General features: G+C 40.3%; 1 pseudogene; it reads right to left on the bottom strand.

Annotated features, from left to right (window-relative positions):
• Window positions 1–3421: 3421 nt before the first annotated feature.
• LOC130854300 (40S ribosomal protein S20-like) lies at window positions 3422–18313 on the bottom strand (annotated as a pseudogene).
• Window positions 18314–25082: the final 6769 nt, after the last annotated feature.

The following is a 25082-nucleotide window of genomic DNA, read 5'->3' on the forward strand; positions in this document are numbered from 1 at the left end:
GCACAGAGGGGTCAAGTAACTTGCCTGAGGTCACCCAGTTAGTAAGTAAAAGCCAGGATCTGAACCCAGGTGGTTTGGGTCTAGACACCTTGATTTGGAGTCTATTCCTGCCCTCTACTTTGCAAGTTCTTTTTACATATCTCTATAAAATCTCGTCCAGTCAAAACTCAAGTTAAAGAGCACAACAGCCATCACCCAAAGGGGAGCAAGCACTTTCTGAACAAGAAACTTTCGTGATTGGCTCTGGGCCCAGTGATTCACATGGTATTTTCACAACAAGCCTGCCAGGTTTGTATAAACGAGGAAATTGAGCTTCAGAGATATTAAATAACTTGCTCAAAGGCTGAGATTCCCACCTGAAACCTACCTCCTTCTCTGTATTTGAGCTCATGTGTCTCAAATCCCTCCTTCTCTGAGGCCTTCCTCCCCTCATCACCCAGCAACTGCACATCAGGCCCTGATCTGCACTTGCCACAGAAATTTGCACACATGGCCTTAATGGTTTTCTCAGCAATACTCCTCCCCAGCCAAGCATAGCCCAAGAGTCAGGAGACATGGAACCCACTTTGTAGGGCTTATAACATCCTAAGATTCTAGATCTGGAAAGTACCCAGAGATCATCAGACCCACCTCTCACCCCAGGGAGGTCTCCTTCTACAATGATCCCTGATCGTTTATTCATTCAGCAGTAAATGCCGACTATGTGCCAAGCATGTCCTGAGTGAGGGGAATACGGCAACAAACAGAACAGGCAGACCCCTCATCTCCAGGAAGTTCCATTCCACTTGGCGGACACTGCCAATAAATGTGATTACAAAGTAGAATATATAGGATGTTAGGTGTTTATATATGGTAAGGAGAAAAAATTTAAAAATAAAAAATGAAGTATGGAAGGGAGAGGTAAAGAGTGGTGTGTGTGTGAGAGAGAGAGAGAGAGAGACAGACAGACACAGAGACATGGACATAGATTTTAAGGTGGCCAGTGGTAACCTCTGAGAAGAATTTTTCCCTCAAAGTCTGTCATCCACTATTCTCTTGAATATGTCCAGCTACAGAGAAGTCATTCCCTGAAAGGCACTCATTCCATTTTAAACAAGTGCTGATTCTTCTGAAGTTTATCAGATCTTTTCCCAGTGGCTTCTCCCCTTTGTCCTGAGTTCTGCCTTCAGTAGCTGTACCCAGCAAGCCTAACCCCCTCTCCCAGGACAGACATCCTCCACCTGTTGCAGGACATCCATTTCCTTCGAGTAGTTTCCCCGTAACCCTAACATCCTCAGTTCTTTCAGCTGGTTCCTGAATGACATGGTCTCAATACCTATCACCCTGGTGGCTGCCTTCCTTTAAATTGCACAGCCCTTTATCTCAAGAACAGAACATTTCCCTCTACGGTGAGTTGATCAGCGCAGAATATTCTGGATTATTGCTCCCTGGATATGGACCCAGTACTACGTACAAACACAATGAAACGTTTTTAAGCTCTATCCTAATCAGAGCTCAGTCTCCACTGGGGGAAGCCAGTCTAGAGTCATCAGAACCTGGAAGCTAGGGGGAAATCTGGGGGCCAGGAGAGGGGGAGCCTTTTTTTTTAATGGGCTTATATCCAGCGGGGCTTTCTAGAAGGAGGCAAGGGGGGAGTCCAAGGTGAAGACAGGCAGCATGAGGAAGATGCTCCACTTGTCAGTGGACAGAAGTCCCGGCAGGCTGGTAGGCACAGGGTCTGAGGAAGGGTGCAGAAGACAAAGAGCTTCAACTTGTCTACTCAACTTCTTTTCTTAGAGTGAGGTTAAATGTCCTTTTATCTGCTTAAGAGCAAGTTATATTTCTTTTAAACATCCTTTGCCAAACTTTCAATTAGTTTATGGGTCTTTTCCTTGCTGATTTCTAGAAGGTCTTTATATATCAAGGAAATTAACCCTTTGTGTTATATGGTACAGCTACTTTTTCCAATTTGTCATTTGTTTATTTACTTTATGGTATTTTTTCTTTCTAGGTAGAAAAGTTTTATATTTTAAGTAGTCAAAGGTATCAATCTTTTCACTTGCAGCTTTTTCTCTTCCTCTTCCTCTCCTCCTTCTTCACATATATAATTTTTAAAAGCCTTCTCCATTCTGATGTTACAAAAATAATCTCCCATGTCATCTTCAATTATTTTTATTATTTCACTTCTTACACTTAAATCTTTGATACATCTGAAATTCATTCTGGTATACCATTTATTTTTCATTTACTGTATGTGCTGGACATGGTGTTCAGCGTTTCACATACATTATCTTATTTAATGATAACAATTATGGCAACCTCTGTTTTACCGATAAGGACATTGAAGCTTAGCAAGGCAAACTCAGCCAAGATCACACTGCTAGTGAGCGCCAGAACAGAACTCAAGTCGGCCTCAGTTCAATTTTTATATCTTCGTTATAATATTTATAAATGTACCATTCTATGTTGTTGGGAAATCCCCAACTTCATGACTGCTACTTTAGGAAGGATTGTTGATGAATGCGTGATGACGAATGACCATTCCACGAGACGTAAAGAACCAGGAAGATGCATTGAGCTGGGCCTACTAGATGTCAGTTAGCCAAAGTCACTCTCCAGCTGGGCAACTGACTCATGTCCCAACCTGGAAGCTGAGGATTCAAATACTTCTCTCAGCAAAATTATGGGTGATTCAATCACATTGCACAAGAGTAGACAGAACTGTGACTATTAAACCTTTGAATATAAGAGTCTCTTGAACCCCCTCTGTCATAGAACAGCGTAGATTCCAAAGTTTGGATTGGGTTCAGCCTGCAAGTAGAGCATAATTACTGAATTTGTTGATTCCTAGATACACATCTTTTCACATTTAACATCCCTGAAATTAGGATACCTCTTCTGATGAATAGTGTCATTTAATTGCTGTCGGCCAGGTGGCAGACAATATTTAGCAGTGACTGCCTGTGTTTGTGCCAACCTGCTTTATATTTCTAATGGTACAAATGGACAACAGCAACTCAACTTTCCACTCAACAAACAATTTAAGGACCATTTCAGGAAGGAATATAATCTTGCTGTTTTGTGGAATCTTCTGTTGATACCTTCTGCAAAGAATCAAAAAGGGAGCTGTATTAAAACTTGGGGGTAGGGCCTGGAGTCACTGGCTTGGAAAAAAAAAATCCTCCAAAGAATTATTTAAAGAAATCCTGAATAACTGACACCCCTGGTGGCACAGAGGATGATTGTGTTTGGAAAAACAGGACATATATACCCAACTCTGAAGTGAAATTGCATTTCAGAAGATTGGACTCTGAATGAGAAGTCTGGGGAATACCTTAACCTATTTATTTCTCTTATGTGTTTCTTCTTTTATTGTGCAAAATTAATGTGATAAAATCTATGTCTTAAACTTCTTTTTTAGTAATTAATTAAAATAGCTGATTTAAACATCAGCAATGGTGATTTCAACCTATACTCCCAGCTCTGTATTGATTAAAGTAATCTGTTGAACAATCTCAGAAGAGCTGTGCAAATCAATGATCGCTTCTGGACTCTCATCTGTTTTGTTTGTTTGTTTGCTTTTGGCTGTGTGGCTTGTGGGATCTTAGTTCCCCTACTAGGGATTGAACCCAGGCCCTCAGCAGTGAAAGTGCTGAGTGCTAACCACTGGACCACCAGGGAATTCCCTGGACTCTCTTCTGAAAGTGATCTCAAGTCCTAGGACCTTCAGCACAAGGAATTTTTCTTGTAGTAATTCTTAGAGTCTTAGTGGAAGACCAAGGCCTTTCACTTTGAGGTTCTTTTCCTTTTTGCCTCTAATAAAGATGCCCACATGTTCCACAGGGGTTTCGTTTCCAATGCAGCTGGCTAAGGCAACTCTAATTTGGTGAATCCTTCTCTTTGGCTCTAAGGGTGTTTTTCCAGTGTCCTTAAAAACTTCCTCACTAACCTGTTCCTGCACGAGAGCTAACAGCTGAGGGTCGGGAGTGCCACAGCCACTGCATCTTCCTCAAAGAGCTAGTAAAGTTTAAAAAGTTCCTTCAATCATTACAAAACAAAAATGCTAAATAATATGAAAGCATTGTGTCTTAGTTTAGCTGATGGCATTCCCTCCTCCTTTCTCAGTGGTACTAAGCCACTGGTGCATCTTGCAGTCAATGGCATCTCAAAGTAGGTGAAATATGGTAGCTTCAGCTTTGGAGGGGGCGTAGGTCAGGGAGCCGGTTAGACAGAGAAGTACATGAGGTCACTTTGTTGACGTTGCATATTTATCATTTTGAACTAATCTATAGGAGACTGACTGTATCAATGCATCTAATTAATCTCCTAGGTTTCTACATTTTGTCTTATGCACTTAAGCTGGGTGTTCCTAATTGTACTTTCTTTTGCAATCAGGGTACAGGGTACAGGATTTTCTCATGGTCGTTCAAAAACTTTATTTTTTTGGTTTTGGTCTGTTTTTCTTATCTGCCAAGATCATGCTAGATCATTATTCTCTCATTTACAGTTTATCCCTCCCTCTAGCTTTATACCATGTGTAAATTCGATAAGCCCAACCTCTATATTTTTATCCAAGTCACTAATAAAAATGTTGAGCAAGTCTGAGACAATTTTGTAGACCCATGCCAGCCATTAGTCTTTCCCTCAGGTTGGCATGAACCACAGATTGACTCTTTCTGGACATGGCATTTTACCCAGCTGTGACTCTGTGCATCTGAAATACAGTACAGTTGGTAAGCACCCAAGCTTAGATCTCAGAGCTGACCCCTCAACCCTAGCCCCACCATATCCTTGCTATATGACCCTGGGCAAGTTACCTGATGAATCTCTGCTTAGTTTCCTCATCTATAAAATGGGACAATTGTTTTTACTTTATAGGAATGGGTAGAAGTTTAAATTAATTAGTACTCACAAAACACTTAGTAGAGTTCCTGACGTAAAGTAGGCTCTCAATAAATATTCATGATTAGTCCTATCAATTTTCTTAGATTTCTCCATCTTGTTCAATACATATCATGAGACACTTTGTTAAATGCCTAAGAAAAACTTACTATAAACTAACTTCATCACTCTGCTATTCTAACACACTTTTAAAAATGGGATCAGTTTAGTATGCAGTTTTTTATTTATAATTTATAATGACTATTTTCAACAAGGGGTTGATACAGTTAAAATAAAAGACACGTATGGATTTATTTGTGATGACGTGGCTGGTTGTAAATGATCAACACTCTGCTTTTAAGTGTGTACGAACACTGTTAACTCTTTCTGAAGTTCTGCTAGGAATCCTTATGCAACTGACAATTCTGTATTTTACTGAATCTCCCCTTTTGCCATATAATGGCAACCAGTATTTGCCTATCTCTAGGCTTCTAGGGATTGCACCATTCCCATGATTTCTCAAAAACTGATGTTGATGTTTGCATAATCGCATCTGCAGGTTAGTTTTTTATCCTGGATGTAGTTCATAGGAGTTGTAGAATTAAACTTATTTGAAGCAGCTAATACTCTCACCACCTTCTCATTTATCTTGGATTTCATTTCCTTATAGCTCTTGTCATTCTGTTCTTAAGAGTGGTGGTTTTAAATCTTTAGAGTTCAAATGAATCACTTGGAGGAGGGAGAGGTGTTAAAAATGCACATCCCCAACCTGCTTCCAGAGATTTAGGCTTAGTAGGTCTGAAATGGGGCCTGAGAATATACATTTTTACACTCTAGGTGAGTTTGATGCACCACCTGTGAGAAACACCTTATACAGAGGAAAATGATGGGAAGTAATTTGGTAATTATGATTTTTTCTTATAATGTTCTTATACATGCTAGCATTATACATCTCTCCCCCAGAACTGATCATAGTCTTACTTGGTTGGTTGCTTTGGTCCAAACATAACTTATGAATAGCCCTCTTGTTTAGCATTTTTCATAAACCTTGGATTATTCTGGATTTTTGACCTTCCTGACACTATTCACAAAACGTATGCCTTTAAAAAAATAATTGTTCTTGGTTCTGGGCCATTCCTGTCATTGCAGCGTGTGTGCTCTGAAAGCCTGAGCCCATTGGCATGCTCTCTGTGCAGTCCTGCCGTGGCTCCTTCAGATGTCCGCGGGGAGGTAGTCTATACCATGTGGCATCCAGCCAGGATTCACTGATAATGAGACGAGGCTGTGGACGACAGTGAGAAGAGCTATGTGAGCTGCTTATTAGAATGCCTGTAGGAAGTCTGCCCAGAAACTGGTCATATACTGGTGCTCTGCCATTGGTAGTGGTTGAAGTGAGAAGGGGTGAATTCAAACCAAAGCGGAGGCCGTCCAGCCTTCTGAAACTGCTGATGTCAGGCCTTCTTCCAGACCCCTTCCCTGATGTGTCCATCCCACTTCCTCCTCTCTGACCCTCTGGACCCTGATATTCTTTCATTACTGCATATTCCACACTGGATTTTAGTTGTTTGGTCATGTGTCTACCATTTATTACATTAAGTAAAGGAACAATGTCTTTATTTAAAACAAAAACAATATAAAACAAACAAAATCCTGCACTTTGCACACTACTTGACATTCAGTCTTTGTTGAACTAAGCCACTGATCACAGATATTCGACAGACATGCTAGACTCCTAGTTCTGTGTTGGAGCAGACATTGCTAATGGATCTCTGAGCTCTTCTCTCCTAAACTTGGAAGCAGTTTCAATATTCTTCAGAACATGGCTTTCCATCAAATCTACCAGAAATGACTTGCAAAATGAAACCTACTTGCCAGTTCTAAGCAAAACAGAAGTCCTTTTCTACCACAGTTCAGTTGTTAATTCCATTTGCAGAATAAAAAAGGAAAATAGCTTACAAATAAAATTAAGTACTTGGAAAGTCAAGTTGGTTTGATAAATACTAAGGGGGAAAACATAGAGAATTACATTGGATATAGAGTAGCCAGTATCTTGCAATAAGCAGGTGTTTGGGTTTTCCAGCTTTTGAGACTCTAGAATGATACTAATGATATAATGATGAGAGTGATACTAAAACTCAGCATCTCATCTCATGGTATCAGCAAAGTCTGAAACCTTTCAAGTAACGATTCTCCTATACCACAAAAACACGCCCGCACTGAGTGAGATTCAAAATCAATGTGTAAGTTGAGAGCTGTGTCTCCTAATGTACATCAAGAGGCAGAGACAGCATCATTTGCACTGAAAGGGAGATAAACAAAAACAGGACTGTCTGAGGAATGTTTTCTTTCCTCCCACTCCCTTTATCTCCCCTTCCCCACGCATCCTTTGAACCCTGATTATTGTCTACCACTTAACAATTTTGACAGTTACATTTTGCACCCATAAACTTCTCTTTTGTGTATCTATATAACCTGTATTTAAAAGCTCTGAATATTTTGGAGTCAGTCTCAGAAGGAACTTGGATTTCAAGAGGCTATTAATACAGAAGTCCTTATTTTTCAGAACTTTCTACTGAGTGAGATTCTCCAAATCAGAAAAATTTTACCATAAAAGTAATTTTAAATTTTAATTCCTTGGGGGTTTCTTGGTGGCTCAGTGGTTAAGAATCTGCCGGCCAGTGCAGGGGACACGGGTTCAATCCCTGGTCTGGGAAGATCCCACATGCTGTGGAGCAACCAAGCCCGTGTGCCACAACTACTGAACCTGTACTCTAGAGCCCGTGTGCCACAACTATGGAAGCCCACACGCCTAGAGCCTGTGCTCCGCAACAAGAGAAGCCATGGCATTGAGAAGCCCACGCACCACAACAAAAAGTAGCCCCCCTTTGCCACAACTAGAGAAAGCCTGCATGCAGCAACGAAGACCCAACTCAGCCAATTAATTAATGAATTAATTAATTAAAAAAATTTTAATTCCTTAAAAATACAGAAAATGTATTAAAGACTGCATCCCTCTCTGCCTTCAGGAACAGTTTCGCTGGTTTGATGCTGCCACAGGATCAATATCAAGAGCGTAGCCGTTTGCTCACTAAGCTGTGAATGGTCAGTGAACCTCCCACGAGCTTTTGTAGAATGTTGAGCAAAATGTCTGCATGTGTCTCTTCTTGACCTTTTTGGACAGATTTTTATAGTCCTGTCTACTCTCCACGTGTGGAGTTGTCAGGTGCCATTTCTGGCTCTTATAATGAGCCTGCCTTTCAAAATGCATGTTTTCTTTCAAGTTATTCCTTGTAAGTGTTCATGGGATAGAAAACCAGAGAATGAGGTTTCTTTGAGTTGTGTATAAAATTAGAGTTAAATAACTCTGAATGAGGCCTTAAGGACTTCTGATGAATAAAGTATGTGAAATAAGGCGACATTCCTTTTGACATCTAATTGGACTATGTAGTCATTTTATTTACTTTTACTCTTGGATTCTTGGGTGGTTGAGCTTTCTGGAAAAGTAATTTCTGGAAAAAGTGTTGCAATTTTAAACTAATTTAGTAGTGGTTAGAAAATTAAATTTTGGAGGGGAAACATTTCTTAGAAAATTTCAGATATGTTCCTGAAAATTTTTATGCAGTTCAATTTTGGTAGACTTTTTAAGGGAAACTTGTAATGATTCTTTTCCTAAAGTATAGGAAACTTAAAAAACCTGCTTACCTTTTCATATGCTAACTTGCTTACAGTAGATTGTGTTGATTTCTAGCTTCTAAGTGTGCAGTTCAGCCAAGCTTAGGAAGATGGGCAAAGAACTCCCATTTCCAGGAATAAAGCAAGATGGGGATCAGACTAGCCTCCTATGGGGATCAGAAACAACCAAAAATGCTGACTAAAAAAAAATTTTTTATGACTTCGTAAAAGCATCAAAGATCTGGCAAGATATTAAGAAGTTAAAGCCCCAAATCAAAGGGAAACAAGGTCTCTGAAAGTTAAGTGGCACTCTAAAACTGTTTTTGAACTAAAGACATTTGCCATTTTGGGCAAACTTGAACTTTGGTTCTGCGGGCTTTTCAGGACCAGAAAGATAAAATCAAAGCCCAAGTTCTGCTCCTCTCCTCACTAATAGGGGTAAAACCCTGAGGGCAAGGGTGAAACAACAGTAAAGGTGCCTCCTCCCCCAGGTCCTTCTGATGAGCGGAGCAGGACAGGTGGTAAAGGTTGGCACCTGCTCTGAGAAGTTATAACTGCACTTTGGTACTTTCACAGCTTCCAAATCCATATCAATTTGACGATGAAAAAATAAACAAAAACAGAGGAAAAGAAACCATAATACCATAAAACCCTTTTAAGTTGTGAATTTAGTTTAAAGTGATTTAAAGTATCCCTGTGTGCCTAGTGGAGGCAAGTGAAAGTTCTTTCTGGAGAAAATTAGTGTCATCCTAGGCTTCAAAGAATCCCTCCAAATAAAATTTCAAGGACAATAAACAGTGTACAGTCAAAATAACTAAGCCTAAGGACTTCCCTTGTGGTCCAGTGGTTAAGAATCTGCTTTCCAATGCAGGGGACGTGGGTTCAATCCCTGGTCAGGGAACTAAGATCCACATGCTGTGGGGCAACTAAGCCCATGTGCCACAACTAGAGAGCCCATGCTCAGCAATTACTGAGCCCGCATTTCTGGAGCCCACATGCCACAACTAGAGAAGCCTGTGTGATGCAATGAAGACCCAGTGCAGCCAAGTAATAATAATAACAATAATAACAATAATAACAACTAAGCCTACAAGGACACAAGCCATCAAGAATGAGAACTAAAAGAGAGAGACCTCCAAAGACTTTAGATTTTGAAATTACTAAACAATCTATAAAAGCAACTAGGCTTACTCAATTGAAAGAAAAAGTAGAAAACATATGTACAGAAAAGGAAATGATAAAAAGTGACTTAGCAGGTTTAAAAAGAAACAAATAGAATGTCTCAAAATAAAAAATACAATAGCCCAAATTAAAGTCATGTTTAATCAGCTTAGATACAACTAAAGATAAAATTAGAGAAGTGAAATATAGATTAGGAGAAATTATTCATAGTATAGTATAGAGAAATAACAATATGGCACATGTAAAAGAGAGATTAAGAGGCAAGAAAACAGAGTGAAAGGTTTACATTCATTTAATCAGAGTTTCAGAAGGAGAAGAGAAAAGTGCTTGGATAAAGATAATATTTGAAGAGATAATGGCTAAGAATTTTTCAGAACTGATGAAAGATATCCATAGATACATGAATGATAAGTAAACACAATGAAAAGAAATTTATACCCCGACTCATTATTGTGAAAGTTTAATAAACCAAAGACAAATAAGATGTTAAAGTTAAGTAGAGAAAAGGATGCTCTTCAAAGTAGTGGCAACTAGACAATAGCTGAATTCTCAATAGTAACAAAGGAAGTAACAAAAGAAGCCAGAAGCCAGTGGAATGAAACCATCAATGACCTATATGCTTATATACATATATAAACCTGTGGTTCATAAACTTAAATAATTGGCAACCTAGAATTCTACACCCAACAAAAGTCTTTCAAGGATGAGGTAAAAATAGTTATTTTTAGACAGATCAAAGCTGAGAGAGCTTGCCACCAGCACACTCTGATTTAAGACCTTTCCTTTAGGTAAAATAAAAGCGATCTCACAAGGAAGACCTGAGATAGAAGACAAAAGAAAGCAAAGAAAATGACAAATTCATGGATACATCTAAGTGAACATTAACTGTATATGATAACAGTTATAATGTCTTGAAGGGCAAAACTTACAACAATAATAACAAGCTAGAAAAGAACTAAAATATTTGGCAACAAAACATGTCAGGAAGGGTAAATGGAATTAAAATATTTAAGGTCTTTGAATTATGTGGGAGAAAGTAAAATTAATTATTGATTAATTTCATACTTTAAGTTTAGGGTGCATATTAAGTTCTATAATAACCACTAAAAAATAGAGAATATATAATTTTCATACCATAGAAGAAAAAGAATGAGGTGATTAAAAAATTTCTTTGAACAACCCCAGAAGATAAGAAAGGAAAGGAAAGGCAATACATAATACATGAGACAAAATTAAATGAGATGGTGGTTTTAAATTCTAATACATAAATAATTATATTAAATATAAATAGATTATATGAGCAAAAGAATATATACCATATGATTCCATATAAATGAAGTTCAAGAATAGACATAATTAAAGGAAATTATTTAGAGGTTGTGATAAACTGGTTAATATCCCCCAAAGGTGTTCATATCCTAATCCCTGGAACCTGTGAATATGTTACCTTATAAGGCAAAAGGATCTTTGCAGATGTTATTAAGTTAAGAACCTTGAGATAGGGAGATTATTCTGGATTACCCAGTTGAGCCCAAGGCAATCACAAGGGTCCCTTTTGAGAGCGAGGTAGGAGAGTCAGAGTCATAGAGACAAGAGAACAAAAGCAAAGGGAAAAGAGGACAGATGTCATGCTGCTGGCTTTGAAGATGGAGGAAAGGGGTAAAAGTCAAAATGTAAGCAGTCTCTAGAACTGAACAAGGCAAGATAACAGATTCCCTCCTAGAGCCTCTAGAAGGAACACAGCCCTGCAGAGCCATTTTAGCCTTCTGATCTCTAGAACTGTAAGATAATTGTAAGCCACGAAGTCTGTGGTAGTTTGTTATAGCAGCGATAGGAAACTTGGAATATACACCTATATGTCTCTATATCTATCCATGTGGCAAAGCAACAAATAAAAGCCAGGCAGTATCACAGAAGTCAGGATGGTGATTCTTCCAGTGCTCAGGGAGAGAGACAGGTGGGCAGGGTTCTGAGGCCCCGGCAATTCTATTTCTTGACATGGGTGGAAGTTACACGTGTAATAATTATTCTTAAACCATACATACAGTTCAAGTGCTTTTCTGTAATAGAAAATATTTTATAATAATAAAAAATATAAAAAGTAAAAATAAAGATCTGGAAGCCTGGAATTTAAGTGGGATTCACAAAATACTTAATTAATAAGTAATGAGTTTCTAACAACTGCGAAACAGATTATCCAGTCTGTAGACTATCCCTGCTCTTATAGTGTCCCCTTACAGCCTGCTGACATTTGACCTCACCAGTGCTCATCAATACCCCTTCATAGTTCCGAAAGGAAAGAATCTGGAGAAACAACAGCTCTCTGTGGGCTCTATCACATTAATATGTGGGCTAAGGCAAGTGACTTGATTTCTTAATCTATAAAAATGGCAGTAGTAGTAGTATCTTCCTCCATAAAGTTGTTATCGGAGGTAAATGAGATAACGCACTTCCGCACAACACCTATCTGAAAATGCCGCCTCTTTTTTATTTCATGTATCCACCCCTCTCCCCCAGCAATGTTTATGGAGCACTTGCATGGTACCAAGCCCTTTGCTAGATTCTAGGGATGCAAAGCCAAATAAACCATGGCCCTGTCTTCAAAGAGTTCTTAGTTTAGTAGAGGAAGAAGGTAAAAAAATACATAATTGTATTGCAAAGGGTAGCAGTACAATGTGCTAAGGTGTTGTAGGAGAAGTCATTAACGGGGCGTGTGGTGGAGCAGGAAGGGGACTAGGTAGAGAAGCCTATCCAAAGGTGACCCTTAAACAAGGTCTTGAAGGATGAGTAGGGATTCACCAGATGGAAATAAAGGAGGGATATTTCTGTAAAGGGATCAGTACAGGCAAGCCTGGAAGGAGATGATGGGCGGGGGAGATGGCAAGTTGTGGGGTGTCGAGGAGGGAGGTGAAGTTGGAGTAATCAGCTGCGGTCACGTATCAAAAGGTCACATTTATCATGTGAGAGTCTGGCCCTTCTTTTCCAAGCAGTGGAGGGCTATGGTGAGGAGGGGTTAGGATGATCTGAGCCATATTTTAGAAATATCACTCTGTATCTGTGCAAGGGGGTGAGAAAGATTCTGAAGACTACTATCTACCTAGTCCAGGTGGGAGGGCTTGAACTAAGGCAATGCTCTTGGAATGGACTGACATTCAAGAGACATTTAGGAGTTAGAACTGAGAGGGCTTGGCAACCTGTTGACTCAGAGTGGAGGTAATTATCACATTTCTAGCTTGTGCTAATGATGATGGTGGATAATAATACCATTAATCAAGTTTAAGGACACCAATAGAGCAGGTTGTGGGGTGAAGATAATAGGCACTTTATTTTACTTTTTTTAATTGAAGTACAGTTGATTCACAGTGTTGTGTTAATTTCCACTTTATTTTAGATTACTGAGTTTGAGGTGCCTGTGGGACATTTACGTGGAGATTTCTAGCAAGGAGTTAAAAACCTGGCTCTGAAACCAAGGAGAGAAATGAAATGTGGACACAGAGATCTGGAGGCCAGAAACATTTATAAAATGGAGGTTGCAGCTAGAGGAGCATGTGGGATTCCAGTAATAAATATGATTGTTGAATCTACTTGAAAAGAATGAGTAGTGTGCTCACCTAAGTACTTTTTCCTTAGCACGAATTTTGGGTCTTAATTAAGAATGTTATCATAAAATATCTTCCTTTACCCAAGATCATATTGATTTCTCCTTAGAGTAACTACTAATGACTTGAGTTCATGTTACAGCTTTCATTTAGAATGTTGGAGTTTACCAAAGTCATTTAAGAATGATAGACATGGCAAATCCTATTAGAGTATCCTGACAAGCAAATCTTGTACCTGAATACTAATTATGGAAAAAGTTTGCACAAAATATTTAACGTAACAGCAAGAGTTCTGAGGAAGTCAAGATACGTACTCTTCTCAGAAAATCGCTAAGCAGCTTATTTTAAAAATTTAGCATAAATAAACAGTTCCTTATGTTTAAAATTTTTTAATCTAATATTGTGATTTTTAGTAATATACCTCGGACGCTTCAGACCTTTTGAAGTCAGAACCATAGAATTATTAGCCCTGGAAGAGATCTTAGAAGTCATTTAATTGAATCCTTTAAGTTTTCAAATATAGACTAAAGAGAGAGTGCTACTCCATGGTCACTCCACACCATGGCCTCTTGGCCTGGGATGGGTGGCTCATGTCCCATTACAGAAAACCAGTGGTCCTCGATCCCTAGATCATTCTTTTCCCTTTACACCATCCTTCCTTTCAATGGAATCCAATCTTGCTAAAGTTTCAGGACAGAAATGAACTAAATTTCAGCTGTCCAAATGAGAGGTTTTAATTTATTTATGAATTTAATGCATATCTGTGACACTCAGAGCTAGATAAGAACAAAAAGCCAAGTGTGATTAAGATTCTTCCTTTTCCCTCATTCTGTCTCAGGCTTCTCGGCAGAATGAATTATCGGAGTCCCACAAGGACAGACCCAGAGGATAGGACAAGGACAAGAGTCTGATCTTGAGTAGGGCTGCCAGATTTAGCAGAGAAAAATAAGAGGCTGCCCAGTTACATTTGAATTTCAGAAAATAATGAGTACTTTTTTTAGTGCAACTATGTCCCAAGTATTGCATGGGACATACTTACACTAAAAAATGTATTCATTGTTTATCTACAATTGGAATTTAACTGGGAGTTGTGTGTTTTATCTGGAAGCCCAAATCTTGAAGTCAAAGACACAGACTTTCAAGAATTTAGACATGAGGGAAGGCAGTTAGGCACTAGAGGTAGCTGATGTTTTACAAAATTGCAAACTTCAAACAGAGGATCTGCTACTCTTTGTGGAGCAGTCCTCGAGCTGTGAAATTGATCTTTCAGATTAACAGGGATGGTGGTGGAGGCCGTGGGATTTAGGGACCTGGAGGCGCCATCTCTGTGTGCTCTGAAGCAGCTGTATCCTCTCCTGTGTCTTTAACGGTGCAGACTGATTTTGCCGGCACAGAACCAGAATTCATTATATAATCAGTGATTACACAACCAAAGCTAGTGTGGAACAATACAACGTTCCATTACAGAAAACCATAAAAAAGAAGTATTCTGCAAGACAGTGTCTCACCCTGGTGGCCAAGGCCAGGACCCTGCACATAATCCTCATTTAACAAAAGGCTGAGCATGAGGTCTCACCAGGCAGTGGGGAGCCTTGTCACAAAACCGGGGCTGAGTGACAAGGGCGATGAAATGCCAGCCAGGTGTCAGCATCTTAGCAGAGTTTGGCCACATGCTCAGAAGCAGCAAGAGCCATGACAACACTAACTCTAAGAGTGACTTCCAAGTTGAGCTACAGCGGTCACAGCAATGCCAGACCTAGGCTGGGGGCCTAGGTTTGAAATGATCACCGCAGGTGGCTCAGGGGTCCTCGGTTGGAAGTGGAGGGAGCGATGGCAGCAGTGGCAGTGCCGGTGCGAAGATGGGGAGGAAAGTGATTTAATTAATCAACAGCGTTGTGGTGTCTGCAAGCATATTTGCAAAGCTGCACCCAGAGCCATGGCCAAACTTCCTCCCAGCAGCACTGGGACTCATGTAGTCAATTTCAGTTTTGATCTGTTATGCTAAACAGAAATGCTCTTACAGCACATGTGAGCCTAGTGTTTTTTAAAAATTTGTCATTCAGTCTTAATGTTGCATTAGAATAAGAAATGAATGTTGAAAATCAGGTCATAGTGAGGTTAAGAATGTGGTTAATTATAAAAACCAAATATGGGGACTTATCTAGTGGTCCAGAGATTAAGAACCCATCTTGAAATGCAGGGGATGCCAGTTTGATCCCTAGTCAGGGAACTAAGATCCCACATGCCCTGGGGCAACTAAGCCTGCATGCCGCATCTACTGAGACCATGTGCCATGATGAAAGATCCTTCGTGCCACCACTAAGACTCGATACAGCCAAATAAATAAATAAATATTTTTTTAAAAATAAAAAAAATAAAAATCAAATGTGGCTGCCACAGCCAAATAGCACATGGAACAACTGTGTGATGGTTCTATTTTATGAAATTTTAGTGAAGAAGGAAGCTAATAGTATCTGCGTCCACTCTGGGCTGGGGCTTTAAAAGAACTTTTTATCATCTCATCTAATTCTTTGAATTTTCTTAGTGTTTTTTATTGTGGTAAGATAGACATAAACATAAAATTTACCACCTTAACCATCTCCCAGTGTACAATTCAGTGGCATTAAGTACATTGATATTGTTGTGCAACTATCACTGCGGTTCAGCTCCAGAACTTTCTCATCATCTCAAGAGAAACTCTGTATCCATTAAACAATAATTCCTCATTCTCCTGCCCCCCTTTCCCTGTAACCACTACTCTACTTCCTGTTGCTATGAGTTTGCCTATTTCAGTCACCTCACATAAGTGGAATTATATAGTATTCGTCCTTCTGTATCTGGTTTACCTCACTTAGCATAATGTTTTCAAGGTCCACCCTTGTTGTAGCAGATATTATCTCATCTAATTCTTATAACCTGCAAAGTAGGATCTATTATTACCCTAACGAAATGACCCTGCCCCAAGCATGCATGCTCTGTGTCTGGAATTAAGGTTGAATTGTCTATTCTGGTGGTATTGCCCTCTTGACACCATAAAGTATGGCTCCACCCTGGGGGTCAAGGGCCCAAGTCCTTAGAACCTTCCTGAGGAGGATGTAATGGTGCAGTAGGAGGTGTTTCTAAGTTCCTTCAACCTCCAAGAAGGGAAGAAATGGGCTTGGGTGAGGCATAGAGCTGCCTGGTGATTTCCCAGGGACAAAGACAATTTGCTCAAAGTAGTATTTAGAGGCCTTGACCGCTAAAATGATTCCAGTGCCTCACCTTCCCTCCCAATATGTAATTCACAATACAACTAATACTAAACCATTTAGCAATGTGAGGAAGTCTTACAACAGTCCCATTACTTCAAGCTTTAAAAAATAAATGTTTAGGGACTTCCCTGGTGGTGCACTGGTTAAGAATCTGCCCACCAGTGCAGGGGACATGAGTTCGATCCCTGGTCCAGGAAGATCCCACATGCCACAGAGCAACTAAGCCCATCGCCACAACTACTGAGCCCACGTGCCACAACTACTGAAGCCCACGCACCTGGAGCCTGTGCTCTGCAACAAGAGAAACCACCGCAATGGGAAGCACACACACCGTGGCAAAGAGTAGCGCCCACTTGTCACAACTAGAGAAAGCCCGAGCACAGCAACAAAACCCAACACAGCCATAAATAAATAAAGTTAATTAATTAATTTAAAAAATAAATGTTTATTTTGACATAATTTTAGACTTACAGGAAAGTTGCACAGATAGTACAGTGAGTTCCCCTCTATGCTTCACTCAGCTTTCCCTAATGTTAACATTTAGCAGAACCACAGTACAACGATCAAAATTCAGAAGTCAATGCAAGTACAATACTATTAACTAAACTACTGCCTTTGTTCAGATTCCATCAGTTTCTCCACTCATGTCCTTTTTCTGTTCCCATCTCCAATCCAGGATCCCACACTGTATTTAGTTGTCACATCTAGTTGGCTCCAATCCATGGCAGTTCCCCTGTCTTTGCTTGTCTATCATGACTTTGACACTTTGGAAGAGTACTGGTCAGCTCTTTTGTAGAATTTCCTTTAATTTGTGATTATTCAATGTTTTCTCATGATTAAGTTGAAATCATGCATTTTTGGCAAGAATACTGTTCTTAAGTGCAAGATATTCAGAGGGTACACACGTAGATGTGTCTCAATACTGATGATCTTAGCCTGGATCACCTGATTAGGGTAGTGTCTGCTGGACTTCACTGCAAGATTACTATTTTTCTTTTTGTTTCTTTTTTTGTTGTTGGTTTTTGTTTGTTTGTTTTCTGGCCACACTACGCGGCATGTGGGATCTTAGTTCCCCAACCAGGGATCAAACCTGCGTTCCCTGCATTGGAAGCTCGGAGTCTTAACCACTGCACCACCAGAGAAGTCCACTATTTTTCTCTTTGTAATTAACAGGTATGATAGGAGACACACTTTGAGACTGCAAATATCCTGTTTCTCCTCAAACTTTTGCCTGCTAATTTTAGCATCCATCAGTGGATCTTACTTGTAGCAGTTATTACTGTGTTCTAGTGGTGATTTCCTATTTTCTTCATTCTCTTTACATTTTTTTAAGTGGAATTCTTTTGTAAGGAAGAGCTGTCCTTTCTCCTATATTTATTTATTTATACCAGGATGGACTCATGGATATTTATTTTATACTTTGATGCTTTAAGAAATTAATCAAATGTCAAATTATTTCTAAAAATTCCCTCTTCTCACTCCCATGTTTGTTCTCCATCCCTTCCTCTGGTACCCCAGCTTTGCTGGTACCCTAACCCCAGGCTGTTGAGCCACTGCTTTGAAGAGATGGGAGTGAGTTCATCGACAGCCACCACTCAAAGGATGGTCCAGGAAGCCTCTTCATTCTGGGCTTGGGGGCAGGTACTGCGAAGGTGTGTTCTCAATGCTGCCGTGACTCACCTGGAATGAGGAGCTGAACCCCTGAGGTCCAGGAGGCTGGGGAAGCGGGGAATCCTCACCTCCAGCCATGATGGGCAGCAAACAGGAAAGGAGTGCTTAGGAAAGCCAGGAGGTTGATAATGTCTTACACCTGGCATTTCTCAAGTCCTATGGCTCAGGTCTTGAAGAAAACACGATTATGTAGGTCAAAGTCTCTAACTGTAGAAAACCAGGCATTGGCTGGGGATAATCTCAAGGCCACCTCTGTAATGAATATCTGTTTACTCTTTGTGTTAGTTCTGATTTGGGCATGCGAGGACAAGGTGATTATTTGGGTGAAAGGTCTCCTTCATGAAAGGATTCACTTTGAATAGCAGAAAACAAGCCCCTCTTCTTCCAAGTACACTTGATAATTATTTCTTTTATAGGTCACACTGGGACTTGGTAATCCAGCCAGAATTGAATTCAGGGGGTGAATGAGCCTTATTGACCATCCATGTGTTCACAAATCACCTTGCAGTTTCCAACCTGACCTTGTGTAGGGCTGTCCTACTGAGTCAGAGGTCCCCAAAGGAGCACGCGTGACTGTCTTGTCAGGAAGAAGAACCCAGGCTCACCTCCCACCACTTCAGGATTACAACTCTTCATAGACAGACAGCCCCTTCTGCTTGGCCTCTTAGCCTCACTTTTGCAGGAAACATAAGGCTTTTCTCCCCAGGGGTAGGAATTTAGGGCAAGGCAGAACTGTACTCTATAGTAACCTTGGTTTCTTGTGACCCACTATAATGGTATGTGCGTGTGTCTGTTTGGCTGTCCCTTGCTGAGCCTCTTTTTTTTTTCTTGATATAAATATTTTATTGATCAAGAAACAAATTATTCGTGGACAGGGAGACTTCAAAACTAAGGGTGGTAAAAGGTTGGCTTTCATAAGTTATAGCTCAAGAGCCTCTCCTATGTATCAGGTCCCATGCAGAATGCTTTCCCATCATAACGAAACTTTCAGAAGTACTGTTAGCCCACTTTACACACGAAGAAATGGAGACCCAGCCGTTCCCGTCACTAGAGAGGGTGGGGCTAGGACTGAGGTCTCTCTAGCTCCAAGGCCGGGCCTCCTTCCATCAGGCCACACCACCATTAGGAGGGAGTATGTCCGGTTTCACCCCTTCTTTCATTCCCCATCTCTGTGATCGTCAAATGTTGTGCATTCGGAACTTCTTTCTTGGCTTTAGGCTTTGGGTCTCAACTCCATGGCACCAGGAACATGTGCATAGCTTTCCAGGGAGGTTCTTTTCCCAAAAAGTGTGGGCCCTTCAGTGGTAGGGCTGGTGGAAGGGGAGTCAGAGCTTCCGAGTTTGATGTTTCCCCTGAGTGAATTCCAGAGGGACAGAAACAGGAACAGATCACTCCTAATTCAAATACTTTGTAATAAAAAATTCTAGTCTGTATTTCTTGAGCAAAGTGCCAGGCATCGTTACAAGCACCTCACACACATTATTTCCCTTGGAACTTCCAACAGCACCAAGGAATAGGTCCCCAGTCCCTTGCTCAGCTTCCACGCAGATCTCTGGTGTGCTTCAGAATTCGGAATAATTCACCTTTGTGAGGCAAATCTGTGCGTATACTGGGTCATTCATAACACCATCCACCATCAAACACATTGATGCTTCTGCAGCAAACATATGGATAACCATGCTTAATGGGGTAAATAAAAACTATATAGGGACTTTCCTGATGACATAGTGGTTAAGATCCCACATGCTGCAGAGCAACTAAGCCCTTGCTCCACAACTACTGAAGCCTGTGCGCCTAGAGCCCAAGTTCCACAACAAGAGAAGCCACTGCAATGAGAAGCCCACGCACTGCAATGAAGAGTAGCCCCGGCTCACCACAACCAGAGAAAGCCCACGTGCAGCAACAAAGACCCAACACGCCAATAAAAAATAACTTAATTAATTAATTTAAAAAAACTATATAGAGTTCCACATTAGTTCAGTTCAGGTTTTGTCACCAATTGAATTTCCTGCAAACTTAAAAAAAATCTGTCTTTCAGACCGCTTTGGATTTCAGAATTGCTAAAAAAGGGATATGCATCTAGACTTATTCCCATTACACAGGTGAGAAAACTGAGGATTAGATCCATGAAGAGCCTATCCAAGCTCATACCATAAGGGACGGGGCCAGCATTTTGAACTGTCTGTGCTCATCCCATCCTACTGCAAGTTTTAACCTCTGCTTGACTCTAAACTTTCATGTGCCAGGAAATAAGTACTCAGACCTGCCCTACTTCTCTTCCACTTGAGAAACTAGTTATGGCTGACATTCAAATTCATTTTCACTGGGAATGATAAATAGATTTTCTTATAAATTGATAGGCTAGAGAGCTAGGAACACCTTCTCAAAGAGATTAGTGAAGCACAACTCCAGGCGTGTTTGGGGAAGCGGGGGAGAAGGGTGTGTGACTTTCCCATTCTTATTAAGCAAATCCCTTGTCCTTTCGTTTTTTCCAATTTCGTGTGCTTCCTTCTTTGGTTCCACTTCTGCTCTGATTAAGGGACTACCGGCCTCGACTTTCTTTTCACGCGGGCTCTGGGAGCTGTTGGCATTTCCCAGTGCTGCTTCCCCTGCGGCTGCGTGTTCTTTTGAGCCTCTTCCTCTTTCCTTGGGTCAGGTCTCTCTTTACCACGTCATTGGCCCCACTGGTTAAGAGTCTCTTCAATCCTCTCATCTGTTGATGCCAAGCCGGTCGTGTTGCCACCTGCTAGCTGAACAGCAGAGAAGTAGGATGATTTCACATAAACATCCTCAGTCTCATTCTAGTACTCAAAGGTTTGACATTCTTACTGTTTCAGGGGATAGTAGAGGACAGATGTGAGGTGCATGTGTTTGTCTATGTATGTGTGTACGTGTGTGTATGTGTGTGTTACTGCTCCTTGCCAAGGCTACTGCCTCCTCCAAGTCACTGAGAAGGTGAATACCCAGCCAGCTACTTAGCAAGACATCAGCTTCCAGGGATCAGAGGAGAAAAGCAGAGAGACACTGACTTTTCAGCACTTGAATCTCTGCATTTCAGCTGGACTTGGCCCCAACTAAGTTACTGTCACAGGCCATCCCCTCTGGGTAATGACAAGAGATTGTGGTGAATTTACACACACTTGGTTAACTTCATCTTTATATTTTTTCGAGTAAGTATATTGTCCTTCTTTGGAGATGTTTGGAGCATGTCCGAACTTTGGTGGGGCACAGCAATTGCTAGTATTTATTCAGGTTATTTGGTGGAGTCTGACATGGGCAAAGGAAAACTAAATAAAAAATGGATCTGCCCTCTTTTAAAATTTTACTTTTCCACAGTGATCTCTCTTCTTGTGAAATCCTGTCTACCCCAGATGATCTTAAGAAAGATACTCCTTCGTTCTTTAACTTATGAGAAAACAAACCATGGAAAGTAACGGGAACACCACTGATTTTTATTGAGGGCTGATAAATACTCTGGTCAAATCTCTTAATTACAGAGATCAAAGGAGAATCATACATTTTCACTCAAAGTTCTTTTTTTCTTCGGAAGAATAGACCTCAGTGAAAACAAGTCTTTCCTAAGCCAATAAAGAAATCCGTGACAATCTGTTTTATGAACTAATTTACTTAGAGTTTTGTGTTGAAACTATACATGGTGTGGTGGGTCTTGCCCTCCCTGTGTTTTTTAGAACTCAAGCAAGTAAACTAAATAACAGCAAAGATTTTCACAGGCACAATTTCTTCTGACAGTGAAGCAGTCCCTCATTTCTTTGTTTACGTTCTGTGGTCACTACATATTCCCAGACTCACAGTTCCCATCAAAGGCTCTCTTCTCTCGCCTTTGATTCCAGTTCATGTTTTCTGCCCTTGACATTACAGACTTTGGTGACTTGTGGTTTTATATTCAGCTTCCTTATTTTCTTACTGTATACACAGTCCCCCTGTGACTACCCAATGCTCTGACTTGACTGCTCTCCTAGGAGCTGGAGACCCCAATGTGTATCCATCCCTGTTAAGCTCTAGAGCTCAGAAATCAACAACCTCCTCTTGGATTTTCTGTTGGGATATTCCAACAAGCACCTCAAACTCAACATGCCCCAAAGTGTACTTGTCATTCACAGTTGCCCTTCTTTCCTCCATCACTGCCAACCCGCTCCTCCTCCTCAAACTCTTCTTTCTCTTAGTCTTCAATAGATGGTCTCATCATTTAACCATCTTCTAAGCCAGAGTCATCCTCAGGTCATCCTCCATGACTCTGTCATCCTTCACATCCAATCAACTCTTCTTCCCAACCATGCTCTTCAGTCACTCTACTTCCCAATCAGCTTTGGGAGCCATTCCTCTTCTCCATCCCACTGCTGCTAGCTTGGTGTAGACCCTCCTCTTCCCTCACCTGCAGTCCAGGACCACTAGGCACTAATTCCTATAGCCTTGTGTTAGTCTCTCTCCCATCCATCCTAACCCTCACCTCAAACCAGCCTTCACACTGTGCTCTCCAGTGGAGCTAACTTTCTCAAACACAAATCTGATTTTTTTTTTCACTTCCTTAAAGCTCTTCAAATGTTCCTCTTCATTTACAAAATAAAGTCCTACCTCCTTAGCACCATATTCCAGGCCTCCCATGTTCTGGCCCCATCGTCTGCCCCTTCTCTTGCCATATCTTGCTTTGCATGTTTAGATAATCTGATACTTCTCACTGATCCTTGAACATAGCAAGTGGGTTTAAAACTTTGGGTCACTGTACATGAAATCTCCTCTACCTAGAAACCTCTTTCCCCTCCTCCACTTAGAAGACACCTACAAGGTCATTCAACAAACATCAATGGGGGTCTACTATGTACCTTAAGACTGTGCCAGGCAGTGAAGACAAAAATGAGAAGGCACAGTTCTTTTTCTAATCATTCAGTTGAAATATCACTTCTTGAAACTTCCTTTAAATATCCCCTCAGCAGCCCCACCACCTGTGCATAGTAGACCACTTCTTCTTTCTGCTTTGTATGTATGTTTTTCATTGCATGTGATATCATTTTTGTTTGTCTGCCTGGGCTCAGAACCAATGCCCATAACCTTGGGGAGAGGAAGTGAGTAGTTTAAAGAATATGCGGGCACTGACATCTGTGCGGTAGGCAGAATTCTAAAATGGTCTCCCAAGATTCCTGACCCTTGGCAAATTCTATGATGCTTATGAATCTCTTAGATAGGTCCTGAAAACACAATCTTAGAATTGCAAAAGTATCAGTATTCTTCGAGAGTACTCCAGAGGAGGTATTTGTTAATAAGGTCTTCTCCTGACCACTCTCCTGAGCCACTAACTATCTCTCACCATAATCAAGCATTAAATCCAGATGTCTGTGTTGAGGGTTGATAGTATTAGTGCAACGTTTTGCCAGCTGCTATTGCAAAATATTTTTTGATCGAATGATAAAGACAAATCTGGAATTCTTACTTTAGTTATTCAATCAAGCATCTCCAAATTCCCAGTAAGAGGAGGAATATTTGACCTAAAAGTAAAAATAAAGGAAGTACTTATATATAACAGGTGATGAAATTTTGTTTTATTTATGTTTTGCTCTGAAATGGTATGGGAGACAGTCACTGAGAGTTGGCAGAGGGAGGTAAAAAAAAAAATCTTGCTGTAACTGTTGCTGCTACAGCTTGTACTCACACAACATATTTAATTATAGGTATGATCATAAATATCGACTTGTCATTGGGACATTTGGCAACTCTCTTTAGACTAAGATCCCAGAGAGATCCTTGATTATTATTCAGGGATCTAATAGAATGTTAATTCTCCGAGCTACGTTTCAACATCAAGAGATGTCCCTGGCTGATCTTGCCTCTTAACAAGAGGAAATAGGAGAAAATTTTCTTGCAGGAGCAAGCCTTGGGTGGAGCGAGATGAGGAATTCCATATGATGCCCAGCACTAGCTCTATCCTGAGCCATAAGCCTTACATTAAACTTTTTCCTTCCAGTTTCATTGAGATATAATTGACAAACAGCACTGTATAACTTTAAGGTGTACAGCATAATGATTTAACTTACATACGTCATGAAATGATTATCGCAATAAGTTTAGCAAACATTCATCTCATATAGATACAAAATTAAATAAATAAAAATATGTAGTTTTCCTTGTGATGAGGACTCAGGATTTACTCTCTTAATTTTTATATAAAATATACATCAGTGTTAATTATATTTATCATGTTATACATCATTGTTATTTATTTATCTTATAATGGGAAGTTTGTACCTTTGGACTGCCTTCATCCAGTTTCCCCTGTCCAAACCCCCTGCCTCTGATAACCACAAATCTGATCTCTTTTTCTATGAGCTTGTTTGTCTCTTTGTTTTTGAGGTATAATTGACCTACAACACTATATTACTTCCTGGTACACAACATAGTGATTTGGCGTTTCTATGCATTTCAAAGTGATTACCATGATAAATCTAGTTATGATGTGTCACCAAGCAAAGATAATTATTCACTATATTCCCCACACTGTACATTTCATACCCATGACTCATTTATTTTGCAGCTGGAAGTTTGTAGCTCTTAATTCCCCTCACCTGTTTCTTCCCTCCCCCTTCTCCCCTCCTCTCTGGCAACCACCTGTTTGTTCTCTGTATCTATAACTCTTTCTGTTTTGTTATATTTGTTCATTTGTTTTGTTTTTTAGATTCCACATATAAGTGAAATCACATAGGGTTTGTCTTTCTCTGATTTATTTTACTTAGAATAATTTCCTCTAGGTCTATCCATGTTGTTGCAAGTGATAAGACAATTCTTTTTTTATGGGTGAATAATATTCCATTTTATATATAAATCACATCTTCTTTAT

Source organism: Hippopotamus amphibius, chromosome 5, assembly GCF_030028045.1.
Source record: "Hippopotamus amphibius kiboko isolate mHipAmp2 chromosome 5, mHipAmp2.hap2, whole genome shotgun sequence".
Lineage (NCBI taxonomy): Eukaryota > Metazoa > Chordata > Mammalia > Artiodactyla > Hippopotamidae > Hippopotamus > Hippopotamus amphibius.